We start from the raw sequence: 10,906 nt of genomic DNA, 5'->3' as shown, positions 1-10,906 counted from the left end.
GAATATGGGACCGTGACTTTCATATTCATGTACTTAGTAACCCTTTTCTAAACAGTATGCTATACATGGACTATTTTAGCTCAGTTTGCTTCTCTTTAATAAATGTTTAAATATGATGTATTTTAGGCCTGCAAACACATGCTGCAGGTCTTAAACACTTACTTGCCTTAACCCACTTCCTGTATGAAACTAATTAATACTTAGCTGTTACACAGAGTGTGTCCCAATCAAGCTTTGCCTCACCCACCTTGTCTATTATTACAGTTGAGATAGTTAGAAGTGGTGTTAGTAATCTCTTTTATTGAACCAACTTCTGTTGGTGAGAGAGACAAGCTTTTGACCTGCAGTAGAGCTCTGTGTAAACTTGAAAGCCTGCCTCTCAATCCAATATAACATATTACCTCACCCGCCTTGTCTGTCTAATATCCGGGGACCAACACTGCTACAATAACACTGTAATGATTTCAAAGAGCATTCATCACTTCTTCAGCACAGCCATACTCAAAACACTTGGTAACAGTAAGCTGGGTAGTTTGGCACCTGTAACTATTTGCATGTACAATTTAGGTAGAGTCAATTGAAAAATAAAAAACATTTTGCAGAAACATTTGAAATCATCTTAAGTTCAAAGTGGACCTTTTTTAGATTTCTTGAATAATTTTGTTTAATTTTTTTTTATTGAAATGGTTATGGAAATATTTTGGAATATTGGAAAAAATAAGAAGCTGTTTTTTTTTTTAAAGTTAATTTAATTGGTTAAATTTCAGTAGGTTTTTTTTCGGGGGGCGGGGGAAGGAGGTAGTTTATTTGCAAAAATATTTTTTTTGTGAAGTCATAACTTTAATTAAAATTTTTTTGCTTTTGAATAAAGACAATTTTCAACATTTCATTCAAATATTTCATTTGAAAAATTTTGACCAGCTATATAGTTAGATTAAATTGTGAGTGCAAATAGTTATGGGAGCAAAATTGTTTCTACTTATTTATGCTGGTAGGTCACATTCACAAATTGGAGGATAGTGGCTGAAAGGTTTAGTGAGGTGGCAGAAGTTAGGAGCATAGTAGGAAAGGAGGGCAAATGCAAGGGCAGAATGGTATTGTGCAGAATGTACAGGAAAAATAATTAGGTTTATTGAATTCAGTTGGCTATTTGAAGGATTTGTGGCCTATTAATCTTTATAATGCAGAATTATTATAGAATTACCGGTAGTTACTTCCATTTCTTTTTGATGTGCAATAAAATGAGCTGCAGTAATGATTGTATAAAGCAGTATTCTGCAGACTGCTTACTCACCTTCTAATTCACCCACCAGGAATGGATAAATTGCTTCTGGATCTCTTGGAATAAAGTGTAGCTCTGATAAACTGGCAAACATTTCTGTTGCTCCGGATTTATCTCCCTCGTGGTTCTGCCTTCTGCCCCGTTTTTGTGCTCTATTTTCTAACCTCAGTTGAATGTGAACTAGATTATGGTAAATTTCTCTATTGTTCAAGAAGTATTTCATAGAGCTCCTTAACCAGGCACTAAAAGAGGCTACAGAGAAGAGGAGGGTTCAGTGCCAGCTGTATTCAATTGACTGAAGACAGGAAAAACTTTTAGATCGTGTATTGCTGTTACATGAAAAAGGAGATCCCTGGGTATGTTTGAGACACCTTGGAGTCAGGTGCTGTATGAATTGCTCCTTTCAGCATTCCTTCACAAGAAGAAAAGGGCCAGTCAGAGGAGATGTAATCCTCTTACTAGATGGACATTTTTGACATCTTCATTGGTACTACTACTTGGCATACAGAGAAATCAGACTGCAACCAGTTAATCCTAAATTTGTGTGTGCAAAAGTCACAAACATTTACAGGCAAAATCTTGTTCCTGCTCTGTATAAATATGTAATGTAGAAACCTAAATAATTCACAGGCATAGATTTGGAAGCTTCCTCTCCATGTCCAAACAGCACACACTTGTTTTCTCTGGGGATGCATAGGACAGATACTGGCTCTTTAGGAACTAAAGATGTTTTAAGAATAGGCATTTTGCATGAAGTAGGCTGTATTACTGATATCGCTTCCTCTCTTTCCGTATTTATATATAAAAATAATTGATTCTGCTCCTTTTACACACAGCTAGTCAGATATCCTCATTCTCCATCCCACAATTCCCTCTGTTTGCTGCATCCACTTGTTATGTCTTCTTTTAATTTACATTATAATCTCTGTGGGTCAGGGACTGTATTTTACTACGTTTGTTCATTGGTCTGCACAATGGGGCCCTATTTCTGATTGCTGTTTCTTGGCACTACTACAATACAAATAAGCTGATGTTTTGGGACATAAAGTTTTAAAATCAGAGATAGAGCCTCGTGTTTGACAACTTTCTAGCTCTACATTACTGTCATTATAAAATAACAAAATTTTGAAAATGGAGAACAAGTGATAACCTCTCTCTTTTTTTCCCTTTATCTTACAGCCGATAGCTTCTTCTTTCTTCAGGTGAGTACTCTACTCTATTTTCCTTTATTTAATATTGCAACAACTGGCTGAGAACACCACATGTAACATGCTGCTGGCATTAAAAATTACTCAACTTGTGGATGAAATCAGTGACTCCAGGCTATCGTGCCACCATATTATATTTAATTTTATACTTTGCAATGTGGGTTACACTCTTTGTAAAGTTATATATCGGAGCCCACTATTGCTTTACTATTGAATACTCACTAAATGCGTTCTTCAGAACGTATCTTCAGCATGTTCAACTTTCATTAGCTTGTAGTCACTTTAAAGAAGGTATTGCGTTATCTCAGTGACACACATTTGAAAACCATTAGGGAGCACACTCAGATAATTGCATTAATGGTAATTGCTTCTTAAAATTGAGTTGCTATTGGAAAAACTACTGAAAATGAAGTATTCTAGATCTTGATATCAGCAAAACAGTGCTGCCTTCATTGTAATTGCATTCCTGTTGGGGGGGGAGGGGGTCAGTTGATAAGTGTTGTGCAAAAACAGTCTTATTCTTAGGGAAAAGGAGACTTGGATGTGGTAATCTTTTATTGGATCAACTTCTGTGGTGAGAGAGACAAGTTCATGCATGACCTGTTCTCTGAAAGACTTGAAAGTGCAAAATTAAAGTGTGTGTGTGTGTGTGTGTGTGTGAGAGAGAGAGAGAACGCCTGTGTGCAGTTCCCTTGTTGGCCATGTTCTAGTACAGGGGTTCTCAAACTGGGGGTCATGATGTTCTGGCCAATTTTCTGATAAGCGCGACACGAGACTTGACCTTATCATGGGTGTTCTCGAGATGTTGTCGAAAGGTCAGACTCCGGTCCAGTGTTACTCCAAGATACTTTGGATTTGCTTCGTGGCTAATGCTCTCACCGCAGAACTGCGCATCATGTTTGGTATTAGCCATTTTATTGTTCAGATGGAAAGCAGTTACCATGGGTTGGTTTTTTTTTTTTTTTGGATTAGGCCTAAGTTTCCAGCATTCAAAATAATCAGCCATTGTGCTAAGATCTCGGGTTAGGGTGCAGCTTATGGTATGGAGGTTTGTATGCTGTACAGCCAGGGCAATATCATCTGCATACATGAATTTCCTTGACTCCATCGCTCATATATCTACAGTGTATATATTAAGAAGTACTGGGGCCAGGACATAGCCTTAGGGATGCCCGAGTTAAGAGTGATCTGGCCTTTAAGGTGTACCTTAAAGCAGAGGTCCCCAGTCATTGCCACCAGGAGGCAGATTGTTTGCCGACAGTGAATGACACGGGAGACCTTGAGGAGGAGGCCCTGACTCCAGACAGTGTCGTATGCCGAGGACAGAGTCAACAAGGGTAATTCCTGTCTTCAACTTACGTTGGAATCCTACCTCAGTGTGGCTGGTAAGCTAAGCTACTTGGTCACAGCAGTTCCTCTTCGGGCGAAATCCTGCCTGCTCCACTGGGAGGATGTAGTCAATAATATCAGACAGCCGGTGGAGCAGCACCCATTCCATGAACTGGGTGGTGGGGAGTGGGAAGACATTGAGTTTCTTCTATAAAATTGCTCAGCAGCACTGGGCTAATGTATTCTGAAATAAGTTTGACAGAAAACTACTTTCAGCTGATAGAAAAAAATGAATCCTATGCTGCTGCATTGGTTCTCAATCACTGCTACCCTGAATGGCAGAGATAAATGAGAAAAGGAAGTCATTCGTTTGTTTAACTTAGCCGTATGTATACACATACGTAAGCGTGCGCACACACACACGCTTATAAAATTCTGTCTCTAATATGTAATAGAAGTAACTGATTTCCTCCTTTTTTTTTTTTTTTTTTAATTATGTCAAACCATGTTTTTAGTAAACTGCTATGATTTACTAAGCTGTCAGGTATTTCTACAGCCCTGAAGTGATCTCAATAGATGATATAAAATGGGGACTCATTGTAAAACTACAAATTATGTGCCATTTAAAAATTTGGAATTATTCTATTGAGAAGGGAAGGGTGAGAAATCTCAGAATTTGAGGAACCAGCACCTAAATCCAAGAGAGTGATTCTCTAAGGCCCTATCCTCCAAAGGTTAACACACACGTATAATTTTAAGCACACGACTAGTCCCTTTGAAGTTAATGGGACCAGCCCTTCTTATTATTTATCATATGCATAAGTCTTTGTAGGATCAAGGCCTAGGATTTCACAGAAAATAGGTAGTTTTGTTTTGTGCTACAAGAAAATAGAGACCTGAAGAGGTATTTTAAATATTTATTGCTTTAATTATTATTCTCAGTATTAGAGAATTGCTGCTGCTGTGTTGTTCAAAGTATTGCTCTAACCTGCTGCTTGAAATATAAAATGAAATGTAAAAAACTTTTTTCTACGTACAATTTTACTATCCATGCATATGTAAATTACATTACTTTCGTATTGAAGATGCTCTGTAATGCTACTGCTAATCTGTTTCATCAGAAAAGATTATGAAAATATAGCAAGTTTGACCACTGTTTAGTTTCCCATGCAATGGAGTTAAAAATATCATTTCATGTAAGTCACAGTGCTTTGCTGAACCTGAAAAAAATCTAAAAGGAAGTGCTTATGGTCCTCTAAAGAACAGCCTTAGGGGAGCTTTGCTCAACTGAAGCTTTTACATTTTTTCTTTAAAAAATTACTGTTTAATTAGATCTTCATACTTACTGACTCATTTATGTCAGACTAAGTGAAAGGAAGATGTAATCATTCTGATATGTGAAAATCTGTAGTGATACATGCTAAATCTTTCTATTAATGAAAAAATTATGAATATTCCTTTTTCCAGTTTATTGCTAGTTAGGCTGTACAAAGCCAGAGAAATTCAATTTTGCATGGCGAGCTGCATTAAAAACTGGTGAAGATAAAACTCGCTGCCCCAGTGTGTGGTCCCCTGACCCCTCAAACTTGCAGGCGGGCATGAAATACACATCCTCAGCATTTATGGATTGGAATAGTAGCTTCAGCTCTTTCATACATTGTGTGTGGGATTCTCAGACCACTGAAATCATGCGGTCATGGATCCAGTGATCTCTCCACATTTCCCTTAGCACTAACTGGGCCCAGAGGACCTCCCCTCTTCGCCGGCACAGCAGGTCTGTCCATGTTTGCCTCCCCCATATACTCAGTCAGCGAGACTCAAGTGGTAATCAGGAGCCTTTCAGTTGCTGTCTACACCTGAATGAATTTCTCCCTTGATCTATAATCTGAAATGACAAGTGAACAAAATGTAATATAACTGAGTATCTGGATGATAAGCTTGTTTTAGGCCTTGTCTCTACAGACAGAGTTTTGTCGACCAAAGTCATATCGACACTCAAAAAGCGCTATAATAAAATTGCTATTGCATCTTCGCACTCACTCTCTTTGTCAGCAGAGCGTGTCCACAGTTGGGGCACTATTCTTGATAGTGTGAGCAATGCACTGTAGGTACCTATCCCACAGTCCAGCTCAACACCTTCTGCCTCTAGGTCTTGTGGGAAGGCGGAGTGGATCACGGCACATCTTGGGACTGGGCTCAATGTCCCATGATGAAATGTGTTCTTCCCAGCATTCCATGAGCTTCCAGCTTTCTTTCGTGGCATTTTTCAGTGGCCCTTGTATGCTGTGCACTCTGGCATCTTTGTGAGAAGGGATGGTGTGAAGAGTTGCCCCCCACTTTCCGGGGTGCCACTTGATATAATGGGGGTCCCACTAAGCCCGCACGTTCTATCAACCTGGGTTCCCTCACTCTGTCCTGCTGTGCCAGGCCCTCAAGCCTTCTCTAGCACACACATAGGTAGGGCCACACCCAGCTACAAAAAGACACAGGCACTGAAATCAGCTCTGTGGGGGAAGACTCAGCTGGGGGATTGCCCAGGACTCAAGAGCACACCCAAAATGGTATTGTCTTGCGCTGCACAGAAATCTGTACAGCGTAAGCTCATGAAAATTGCCCCCTCCCTCAATGTGGAGGAAGATATGAAAAGCTTTTTGCCCCCCTACACCAGTTATGAATTGCACAAACTGGGTTTTAGAAAACAAGTTTATTACCTACAAAGGATAGATTTTAAGTGATAGCAAATAGATCAAAGTAGATTAATAAATAAAATAAAGCAAATATGCAAACTAAGCTTAATACACTAAAGAAACTGGCTACAAGTAGTAATTTCTCACCCAAAATGTTGTTTTAAGCAGGTTGCAGAGATTCTTGAAGACAAACTTCTTTTGCTTGCAGCTTAGAATTCCAAATATTCCTTTCAGAGGCTAGACACCTTCTAGCCTGGCTCTAGTTCTTCCCCAGTTCAGTCTTAAGTGTTTTTAGCAGGCATCTTGAATGGGGATTCAGTGAAGATCCAAGCCTGATTAACTCATTCTCCAGCCCTAAATAGGATTTACATATGGCGGGAATCCTTTGTTTTCTAGTTTGATCCCCACCCCATACAAGTGAAAAATACTAGTAGTCCAAGATGGTGTCCAGTACCAGATGACATGATCACATGACCCTGCAGTGTCAAAGCAGCGTCCCAGGAAGCTTTCAGGAAGGTGGGAGATTAGCATCTTCAAAGATCTATTGTTCTCCCTAATGATTTATTGACTGATTGCATTTTGTCTGGTGAAAGACAGCTTTGCAGAAATGGGTTTCTCTAACTGTGGTATAGATGTGATAGATGGTGTACACATTCCAATTTTGGCACCAGACCACCTTGCAATGGAGTACATCAATAGAAAGGGGTACTTCTCCATGGTGTTGCAGGTACTTGTGGATCACCATGGGCATTTCACTGACATCAACGTGGGTGGTCAGGAAAGCACACATCTTCAGGAGCACCGGCCAGTAGAGAAAGTTACAAGCAGGGACTTTCTTTCCAGACCAGAAGATTACAGTGGGGGGATGTTGAAATGCCCATAGTGATCCAGGGAGACCTGGCATACCCCTTACAGTCATGGCTCATGAAACTTACATGGGAAACTTGGACAGCAGTAAGGAGGGATAGCTATGTGGTTTGAGCATTGGCCTGCTAAACCCAGGGTTGTGAGTTCAATCCTTGAGGGGGCCATTTGGGATTTAGTTAGGGATTGGTACTGCTTTGAGCAGGGGGTTGGACTAGATAATCTCCTGAGGTCCCTTCCAACCCTGATATTCTATGATTCTAAGCAACAGGCTAAGTATGTGCAGGATGGCAATGGAATGTGCCTTTGGCAGATTAAAAGCATGTTGGAAATGCCTTTATGGCAGGTTAGACCTCAATGATGATAATATTTCCATGGTCACAGCTGCATGTTGTACGTTGCATAATCTTTATGAAGCTAAGGGTGAAAGAAGAACAGGAGTACTTGTGGCACCTTAGAGACTAACAAATTTATTAGAGCATAAGCTTTCGTGGACTACAGCCCACTTCTTCGGATGCATATAGAATGGAACCTAGGGTGAAAGGTTTGCTCAGGGGTGGAGTGTTGAGGCAGACCACTTTTGGTCTTTGATTTTGAGCAGCCAGATACCAAGGCTATTAGAGGGGCTCAGAGAAGGGCAATTTGAATCAGGGAGGCTTTGAGGCAACACTTTGAAAGTGAGACCCAGTAATGTATTCTCTGTGATTGGTGCTGCAGTGTTACATTACATGTAGTTTTCATGAAGCAGTGGTGAAATTTGGGACCTTATAGTCCAGTAACCAAATGATTAAACTGCCTGTGTATGTATTGGTAGTGCCTGCTGTCTCAATTTTGTAGGAAACAAATAAAGATGAGTTACCGTTCAAAAACTTTGCTTTTATTGCACCACAAACACAAAGATGCTTGGTGGGAAAGGAGGTACCAGGGAAGGGCAGACTTTCAGAGCTGTGTGTAGGTCCAGCTATCATTTTGAAAGTTGTTTGGAGTACAGGGGAAAGTGAGAAGTCCCGGAAAGTGGAAAGGACTGTGCAGGTGGAGTTGGGGTGGCAGCACAGAAAAGAGTTCTGAATGTGCTGCAGGGGAGAGTGGGCATGCATCTGTTCACTCTGCAGCATTATTAACCACTTCAGAATCTCTATTTGCTCCTTCATGACTTTAATTATCCACTCAGTAGAGTCCTTAACAAACTCCTGATTTTCTTTTCTGTCCTGCCTTTTGGCTTCCCTCCATTCCTTGCATTCTCTTTTCTCTGCATTGGAGAAGTGCAGTATCTCCCAGAGTATGTAGTCTTTGCTCCATCCTGGGTGCTTTCTTATCTGGCGGAGATGCTCGGCCATTGTGTGGGGTGTTCCTCAAGGCCATATCTGCTGAAGCACAAGGAACAGTGCACAAAAGCATGATTGTTAAATTCATGCACAGTATTGAAACATTTCAGTAAAATACACCTCTGCTAACATAATAATCACTTCTGACTGAACCTTGGCAAGCACACCTCTCGATGAACACCCAAAGTATGATGAGTGTTGGCTTGGGGGACGGGCGGGGGTTGGGGGGGAAGAGGCGCTCTACACGGGGAAGAGAGCACTCTGCAAGGGTTGCGGTGCAGCCAACTAGGGGGGAAAAAATCTAAAATTCTCCCACACTTTTCCACAGGCGGCGGCCATTGTAGCAGATATCTCAGTGCTGAAGGTAAGCAGATAAGCAAGATTACATCTACTACATGCTTGTGGCTTCTGCCCTGGTCCCTGTGCTGCTCTCCTGTGTGCCACAAGTAATTGTCAAATGGCGCGGGAAAGTTTCCCGTGAGATCTCTGCATGCATCAACACCCTGTTCCGTCATACTGATTAGCTATACAAGGAAATGTCTAGCTCACAGAAACACAGCCAGCCTTGTACATTTCTGTACCCTGAACCTACCTCCCCACTACACAAACCACAGCTACTTACCAGACGTCTCGGCTCCTGCTTCTTGCTCGCCAGAGAGCAACTGCTGAGACTGGCTAGACACCTCCGGAGTGGTGAACAGTTCCTGGCTGCCTGCCCCACCGGGCGACCCCGACGGGAGTTCCACATCGTTGTCTAACTCCACCTCTTCATAAATGACTTTGTCCTCCCGGTTGGGTCCTCTTTCTGCCACCTCCAGGCTTGCCAAAGTATCCACGGGGTTCTTGGCGGTGGAGGTGGATCACCACTGAGAATAGCATCCAGCTCCTTATAGAACTGGAAGATCTTAGGTGCAGCACCAGAGCGACAGTTGGCCTCCCTCGCCTTATGGTACACCTACCTCAGCTCCTTTATCTTTGCTCTGCACAGCAGCGTGTCCCGATCATAGCCTTTTCGCACAAGCCTCGTGAAACCTGCCCGTAGGTATCAAAATTCCAGCAGCTCAAGTGCACCTGGGACTGCACAGCCTCCTCTCCCCATATACTAAGCAGATCCATCAGCTCCAAGCGGGAAAATGGGAGAGCATTTGCTGCGATAAGCCACCATGGTCACCTGGGAAGAGGCAATGAGACCTCTCCATGCTGAGCCAAGAGGAAATGGAATTTCAAAATTTCCTGAGGCTTTTAAGGGGGAGGGGTGGTTGGTTGTTTACCTGGCTGCAGGGCAGTGCAGTTCAAACTGCTGACCAGCGCGGTCAGGATAGGCATAGTGGGACACCTCCTGGAGGTCAATTAAAGCAATGAAATCAAGTGTGACATCTACACTGGCACTGTGTTGACAAAAAATTTGTGTAAAAAGCCTTGTCTCTTGTTGGAGTGGTTTTATTTTGTCACCAAAACAAGGCATTTTTGCTGCCAAAAGTTGCATCGCAGTGTGTACGCATTCACTGTTTTTTCGACAAAAGCCTTTTGTCGACAAAACTCTTCAGTGAATTTAAGGCCTTGTCTACACTAAAGTGTGTATTTTTGCATTGTAAATAGGGAGCATTGTGGCGCACAAACAGGTTTTTCTTGTCTGTGTTGCTTAGTAAGTAGAAACAGATCTCTTGTCAGCTTCCTTTGTAGGTTGGTGCCATAATTCACATTGAGACAGAGCAAACTGGAAATCTAAAAAGTATTTTGAATTTAAGTTACCCCACCAGGAAACAGGAAATCAGTCCTAGAAGGCTCAATGAGGTGCTAAGTGCCCTCCTCTCCCAATGACTGTAGTGGTATTTGATGGTACTCAAATGGAGCACTAAATATACTTAACAGATAGATAAATTCTCCCTTTACAGCAGGAGTCTTTTTTTTTTTAAGTTAAATATTTGTATAGACTTTTAATTGTGGAAAAATAAAAATGAAGTTTTTAGTACTGATGATTATTAGTATAGACGCAATGCTCTGTAAAATTAGGGTTACCATACGTCCGGATTTCCCCGGACATGTCCGGCTTTTTGGTCCCCAAATCCCCATCCGGGGGGAATTACCAAAAAGCCGGACATGTCCGGGGAAATACGGACGTATGGTAACCCTAATTTTACAGAGCATTGCGTCTATACTAATAATCATCAGTACTAAAAACTTCATTTTTATTTTTCCACAATTAAAAGT

At 41.5% G+C, this 10,906-nt stretch overlaps 1 protein-coding gene across 1 annotated transcript in view; it reads left to right on the top strand.

The window, feature by feature from the left end:
• The first annotated feature begins 2,465 nt into the window (after positions 1-2,465).
• Positions 2,466-10,906, top strand: part of PTPRE (protein tyrosine phosphatase receptor type E) — a 199,021-nt gene continuing 190,580 nt past the window's right edge. The window contains exon 1 of the mRNA XM_034776553.1: positions 2,466-2,484. The gene's annotated coding sequence lies outside the window, so the exon portion shown is untranslated. The remainder of the gene's footprint in view (positions 2,485-10,906) is intronic.

This window comes from Trachemys scripta, chromosome 7, assembly GCF_013100865.1.
Source record: "Trachemys scripta elegans isolate TJP31775 chromosome 7, CAS_Tse_1.0, whole genome shotgun sequence".
Classification (NCBI taxonomy): domain Eukaryota; kingdom Metazoa; phylum Chordata; order Testudines; family Emydidae; genus Trachemys; species Trachemys scripta.
Note: the sequence above shows the minus strand (reverse complement) of the source record. Positions and strands in the feature narration are given on the sequence as shown.